Source organism: Lissotriton vulgaris, chromosome 3_1 (genome assembly GCF_964263255.1).
Source record: "Lissotriton vulgaris chromosome 3_1, aLisVul1.2, whole genome shotgun sequence".
NCBI classification, from domain to species: Eukaryota; Metazoa; Chordata; class Amphibia; order Caudata; family Salamandridae; genus Lissotriton; species Lissotriton vulgaris.
Window position 1 is genome coordinate 701,330,561 of NC_141689.1, and position 7,112 is coordinate 701,337,672.

The window sequence follows — 7,112 nt, forward strand, 5'->3', positions numbered from 1 at the left end:
TCGTGCCAACCCCGACTTATGGCCTAGCTACGCAGCGCGTTTGGACCGAAGGCCCAGAAATATTGCAAGTATGAGATTTTGCTTTTGGCCTGTTTGGGGGTGTTATGCTTCTTGGCGGGTGGGTTGCCGGGTCTTGGGGCATTCCTGGGAAGGTCTAATACCGGGTAGAAGTGGTTGGGACAAAATCCAGGCCGATTTTTTTTTGGGCTATTTCTGACATTTTGCTCTATGTAGCGTTTTCGGGGGCCTGTTTGGGGGGCTTCCTGGTGTTTGCGGGTGAGTTTCGTGGTGTGGGAGCACTGCTGGCTATATATACTTTACTTTGCAAGAGGTTTGAAGCAAATCCATGGTGGCTGAGGGGACTTAGGGCCTAGCTGCAGAGCGCGCGCGGAGTGATTTGGGAAATTTGTGAAAAAGTGACTAAGTCCCCATTTTTGTACTTTTGCTCTTTGGCTGTTTGGGGGTCTTCTACTCGTTTTCTCCTGGGTTGACGGCTCTGGGGCCATTGCTGGGAAGCTCTAATACCGGATAAAAGTGTTTTGGACCAAATCCCAGGCGGAATTTTTTTTGTGTTTTTGATGACTTGCTTGCCTTTGAGGTGCTCTTAGGGGGGGTTCCGTCTGTTTGCGGGTGAGTTTCGTGGTCTGGGAGCACTGCTGGGACACTCTAATCTTGATTGCATTTGCTTTTCAGGAAATCCGTCGTGCCAACCCCGACTTATGGCCTAGCTACGCAGCGCGTTTGGACCGAAGGCCCAGAAATATTGCAAGTATGAGATTTTGCTTTTGGCCTGTTTGGGGGTGTTATGCTTCTTGGCGGGTGGGTTGCCGGGTCTTGGGGCATTCCTGGGAAGGTCTAATACCGGGTAGAAGTGGTTGGGACAAAATCCAGGCCGATTTTTTTTTTGGGCTATTTCTGACATTTTGCTCTATGTAGCGTTTTCGGGGGCCTGTTTGGGGGGCTTCCTGGTGTTTGTGGGTGAGTTTCGTGGTCTGGGAGCACTGCTGGGACACTCTAATCTTGATTGCATTTGCTTTTCAGGAAATCCGTCGTGCCAACCCCGACTTATGGCCTAGCTACGCAGCGCGTTTGGACCGAAGGCCCAGAAATATTGCAAGTATGAGATTTTGCTTTTGGCCTGTTTGGGGGTGTTATGCTTCTTGGCGGGTGGGTTGCCGGGTCTTGGGGCATTCCTGGGAAGGTCTAATACCGGGTAGAAGTGGTTGGGACAAAATCCGCGCGGAAAAGCCTTTAGTTTTGGCACTTTTTGTAACTTAGGGTTCGTTAGGGTTAGCCCTAGCAGCAGGATTGCATGTGTATCGGGGTGTTCTAGATTTTTCAAACTGAGTTCTGGGGTCTTAGAGCACTCGTGAGAATGTGTAATTTTGGTTGCAAGTCATTTGAAGAAAATCCATGGTGGGAAAGGGGGGATTTGGCATAGTTAAAGAAAGCCTTTGCCACTATTCTTAACTTAGGGTTCGTTAGGGTTAGCAGTATTTCTATTGCATGTGTTTGAGTGGGGGGGATTTCGAGTCTTGGAGCGATGCTGGCTATGGCTACTTTTGCTTGGTTGCTTGCAAGTGGTTTGAATACAATCCACGGGGGGTAATGGGTAATTAGGGTACTTCGGCCTACTTTTACTTTCAAAGTAAGTTTTGTCTCCAGTTTTCTGCTAGGCCTCGTTTTTTGGGTGGGAGCACTGCTAGGAAGATCTATTTTTGTTCTAAAACACAGTTTACAGTACACCTAGCTTGAGGGGCAAGATCCGCTACATTAATTTGCCCATACTTACTTATCCTTCAAAAGGTGACTCAGAGTACGCACTTTCAAAAACATTGTACTGTCTGTCTACTAGGAAAAACAAATTGTGACTTTTTGCACTCCACAGCCTACATACCTTATATTTATTTATCAGTGGTGTTGTAATATTATATCACTTCCTGTTTTTCGTTGAATAATTACAGGCCGGGTTTCAGTCTCTGCAATGGGGAAAAAAGGATGGAGTCAGGCTTCACAGTAGCGAGCCACAATTCAGCATCAGGCAGGCAGTGGACAGGGTGTCTTCTGGTGACCAACATCGGTGGACGAAGCGTCGGCTGCAATGGAGGAGTGCCGCTAATAGGAGGATTTTTTTTCTGCGGGCAACTTACTTACCACTTCCAACAGGACCACTACAACCACATAGATACAGTATCCCTTGCCTTTTTCTCTGACTGTGACTGCATTTCTTTGCTCTCTCTCGGCTTCTACATTGATCCCTTAACACATCACTTAGTCCACTCCACTATCTGCACCACACATAGTCATTTGTAAGTGCTCCTACGTAATTCGCAAGTCGCAGCACGCCCCAGGCCGTAGAGGACTGGGATGGCCCCAATGATGAAGCATGTCACCAAGGGGCAACCCTGGTGAGTGAGGGGACACCTAGAAAAAAAGCAATTTCTCCTTTTCTATCTACTATACCTTCTGTCAGGTTACGCAGCCCCTAAGCGCCTACCGTACTATGAAACTACATTTCCCATGAGTAGGCGGGAGACTTGCAGACTATTTAGTGAGACTATATGAGAGTACCCTTGTATGTTAGGACATCACTTCACTGATGCCTGTCTTGTCTTCTCTTACAGGTATCCTTTCCCTGCTGACCCTACCTTTACCCATCCCACATTTTTTATTTTAGTTTGTTATTTTTCTCCCTCGCCTAATGCCTCGAACACCCTGTGTTTACACTTCTGGGTGTTGGTGACATTTGGAGGTGGAACCATATTTGCATCGACTGGATCACGGGGAGTAAACGTGACACCTTCCAGACCAACCCCATTGAGTGTTGTTGTGAATGGATTTATAGTGACCAGCAAGGCTCTCGGGTATCTGGCTACAGAGACCTTATGTTGAATATAGTTATCAATAATTCCACACAGGCCCTGTACTGTCGCATTCTTTCTTTCCACAGTTGTCGATGATATATTCTTACTCTGCTTGACAAAGAACCATTGCTAATGTGAAAGAACTTCAACCGAATTAGTAGTTATACTTTACCATTTGTTAGGCTACAATGTGGCACTGCTCTACTGTACTTCTGTCACCTGCTATATTCTCAGTTGTACCGTTGAATTGCTCAGGAGGACAAACCAGATTTCATTTTCTTTTTTTTCATAGGCATGCAACTGCCACTGTGTCACACCACTACTACCACCGCTATGAGGAAATTTTATCCGACCAAGATTGCCAACGTTATTCGGTGTTTCCCGTGGAGCCAACCCTGGGCCTAGCCCTACTTTCAAACACAAATTACAGGTAAGATAAGCGTTTGGTGGTTTGGGGGTATAATGGAGTATTAGTACGAGAGACGAGAGCCTGAAGGTAGTACTACTAAAGTCCTAGGACTCTTGGATTCACTTCACTTAGTCTGTGAGAGGCACTTAGTGTTGAAAACATTTGGGCATTTACACTTAAAGGAAGAAAATGGAACTAAACTTTCAGGAAAACAGTCAACGTTAAACCCCCACCCACCAGGCAAGCAGTAAAAAACAGGTATGCTCAGATAAAGTTTGAAAAAGTATATTTATATCCCTAACAAAATAATCTCCCGCAAGACCCTCCCTAACCCCAACGATTGTCCTTCAAAAGTCCCCAAAAACCCAACTCCCAATTCCCACCCCCCAAAAGTCTCTAAAAAAGGGGCAAGGGACACTATGGGTGGATGCTGTTAACTTTTTGGGCCAGGGCATCATGCTCCTCGCGGAGCAAGGCGAGCTCCTGCTGAAGGCGGGACACCATCAGGGTAGTGCGGCGCAGGCGTGCCTTCACTGCCTTGCAGGTGCAATGCCTGTGAGAGGCAGCTGTTGGCCTTGCTGCTCGGCGGTGGCGTTTGCCTTTGGCAGCCCGGCTCAGTCTCGGTGGACCACTGTGCTGGGTCACGGTGGCAGCCGGTGAGGCCACGGAGGACGACGTTGTCGTTGTTGTCGACCGCACACTTTCCTCGTCCTCCAGGGCCACCAGCCGCCGATATTCCGCAACAGTGGCCTCGATTCTCCGTTGCCGGGCCGCTCTAGCCAGCTCCTTCCTCCTTGTTCGTTTGGAAGGAGAACCTATATGAAGAAAGAAAGACATAGTCTGTAACCAATGCTCTTTAAGATTAACTCAATCATTCAGCAGAAATGTGTGCTGCAGTACAACTAGCAACTTGCAAGCGCATTACATAACTATTGAGGCCAGTATCTATCTAACCTCACACTTCTTCATCCTTGCTCTAACATTAGTGGGAGTTTAAGGAACAAATTCTATGAGCACTGTGGACTTCCATTGGAGTCGACTATGAAAGTACACCAGTCTTATTCTTCTTCTTGTCTCTTGTTTTGGAAAATTGGTACGTTATTTTCTGCAAGCCGGCATAATGCCAGCGCGGTAAACTTGCACCCGAGAAAAAGAGACGCACGCCATGAGGAGTGACCTAGACTTGCGTTGCCGTTGCGTTACTGTACCCGTCCAGTACATGCAGGTGGTGAATCTCTTACTTTTCTATTACGGGTGGCACTGAGAATACTCTGTTACAACTCAAGGGCTACTGCTTAATTAATTTAACTTTCACCCTACAGTGGAAATGAGTACTAGAAATGGAAAATTGAAGAAGATAAATAATCTGATTATCTATCACTTCACATGGGATGTTTTTGCTTATATATGGGATGACTTTAGGTGCTTTGCTTTTTATTGAGTGACAGGCAGTGATACATCCACACATGAATGACTGAGTACTACTAAACTTATTAAGAGAGGTAGGGAGTGGCCACCATAATAACCGGATCTATGCAGTGCTTGCAATACAAACTACTGCTACTACTTATGGTAGTATTTGGACAAAATTAAAAGTTCTTTTCCTTGCCTTTCCTACACTGGAACGGACGTGCGGGTGCAGTGTTACATGCTCTTCAAAGTTACACTTAGTTCATCCACTGACCATCTACTCTCTCTAGATCATGGGTACTCACAAACTTTCTCTCAGGGGCTACATTTACAGTGTAGTTTGTGGCCGAGGGCCGCACTGGTGGGGGCGGAGTCAGAGGGGGCGGGGCTAAAGCAAAACGATAACTTGTGACCATGAGGTTGCACACAGGTCCCTGCAGCAGATGCCCTCATCCACTGAGCCACCAGACCCAGCATTTACATACATCTCTCTCCCTCCTGCTGTCCCTCCTGCCCTCCCTCCATCTCTCTCTCCCTCCTGCCCTCCCTCTCCCTCTGTCATCTCACTGTGTGTGTGTCTATCTGTGTCAGCCTTCAGCCCGGGTTGAGACCGCTTCCTCAACGCGCACACACAGACAACAACACCAAAGTACTTAACAGGTCTTTAAAAGACCATTAACATATTATTGAGGCTTTGTTTGTTTTAGCGCCCCTGCTTCTCCACCCTGACAATCACTGCTTGCCCGGCCCCACAGAGCAGAGGCTTTGTTCTATTTCACCTCTTTGTGGCCTTGCATCTCCACTCTGCTCTGTGGGGGCCGGGGGAGCAGTGATTGTCAGAGTGGAGATGCAGGGGCGCTAACAGGTGAAATACAAAAAAGCCTCTGCTCTGTGGGGGCCGGGGGAGCAGTGATTGTCTGCAAGGTCTGCGCACCGCCAAGGAAGGCTTGCCGGGCCACCACCGGCCCGCGGGCCGTACTATGAGTACCCCTGCTCTAGATACACATATGCTATCTAAGAGTCAGATAGTAGCATGATCCAGGTATATGGACACATACAGTTTCTGTGTCACCCACCCAGGCTGTTGTCCTTCCACCCATCATTGCTTCATCATTCACCCAGCCATGCATCTCATATTCTTGCCTTCCCAGCTAGTCTTCAATCTCAATAAGTAAGGAATATATAAGAGCTTACCTCTGGCCGCCACCACCGTCTCAACTCTCACAGCCGCCGCCGCCGCCTCCTCCCCTGATGATGAATTGCCCTCCGCCTCCGTGTCGAGCACCACCACCACACTGGCCCCGCCACCAGATGTTCCACCTACAAAGTACATTTAAGAATCTTAGAATAAAGCACTCACTAGTCACTAGTATTTGGTCTAGGAATGAAGACATGTGAAAACAATGTAATTTGTGACTGTCTACGTTAAAGTTAAAAAAAATGTCCCTTTTTCCAGGGAAGGTTGTCTTGCTGCACTTTTTGGCACAACTGATGAAGGCTGATTTTTTAACACGCACCATTTTTCTCCACACAGACAGAAGATGGACTTCTAACAACAAGATCAAGTTGAAACCAGGTGAGAGCTCGGCTCGACCACAAGAAATGTCTTCAATTAATCGTCAGCACTAACCACTTTTCCATTATCAGTTAAACGTTTAGTTTTATTATGACTTCATTTTAATAAATGTGTTTACTTTTAATAAAGCTTTTAAATTTAAATACAATCTGTGTTTTTTGGTCCTCCAGACTAGAGTGACTGAACGAAAGGTTTTGCAATTTTTGCAAGCATGAGTCCAGATAGAACACTTCAAAAGACATTATGGACAATCCCAGAGGACTGCACTAAGTTGATAGAGCTATTGCTGACTAGAATCATGGGAGTTTCGCCAACCGTGCAATCTTAGTTAGCTACACAGACAGACTAATAAGAATAATCTAGTAATACCACAGGGAGTCATAGTAGAGGCAGGATAAGAATTTAGATACAGTCTACAAGAAGAGCAAAGACAATTTTGAAAAAATTCAAATGAGGAACGCTAGGAAAAATAGGTACTAGTCTAAAATGAAAACTTACTGGGGCCAGCAGAGGAGCCCTCGCCTGCCCGATCCTGGCCCTGTTGATGAACAGCATCCGCCGCCTGCTGCTCCTGTGTCCTCCTCTCGCCCCTGGGGGGAGCTGACGTACAACATGAAAGAAAGAACAGAAAACATGGATGATTGTTGCTTGTCAATGTCAACCAAATCAAACATTTCAAAAGAACAATAACAAAATATTTCCGCGAAATTATATTGATTATGGTTACTTTTTATTTATTTGCGGACCTGTGACTTCGAAAGTCACGTAACTCACTAAACAAAGTACTGAAACGTTCACCTAGGACTGGCAGGCAGCAGTCCGCAGGCAAGACGCAAAGTGACAGACAAACTCC

General features: G+C 46.6%; 1 long non-coding RNA gene across 1 annotated transcript; it reads right to left on the minus strand.

Annotated features, from left to right (window-relative positions):
• Nucleotides 1–3,852: 3,852 nt before the first annotated feature.
• Nucleotides 3,853–6,862, minus strand: LOC147726936 (uncharacterized). Its single transcript, XR_015309447.1, has 3 exons — nt 6,758–6,862; nt 5,878–6,003; nt 3,853–4,088 (listed from the first exon to the last, which is right to left on the minus strand). It is a non-coding gene; the product is annotated as an uncharacterized LOC147726936 (long non-coding RNA).
• Between the last annotated feature and the right edge of the window lie 250 nt (nt 6,863–7,112).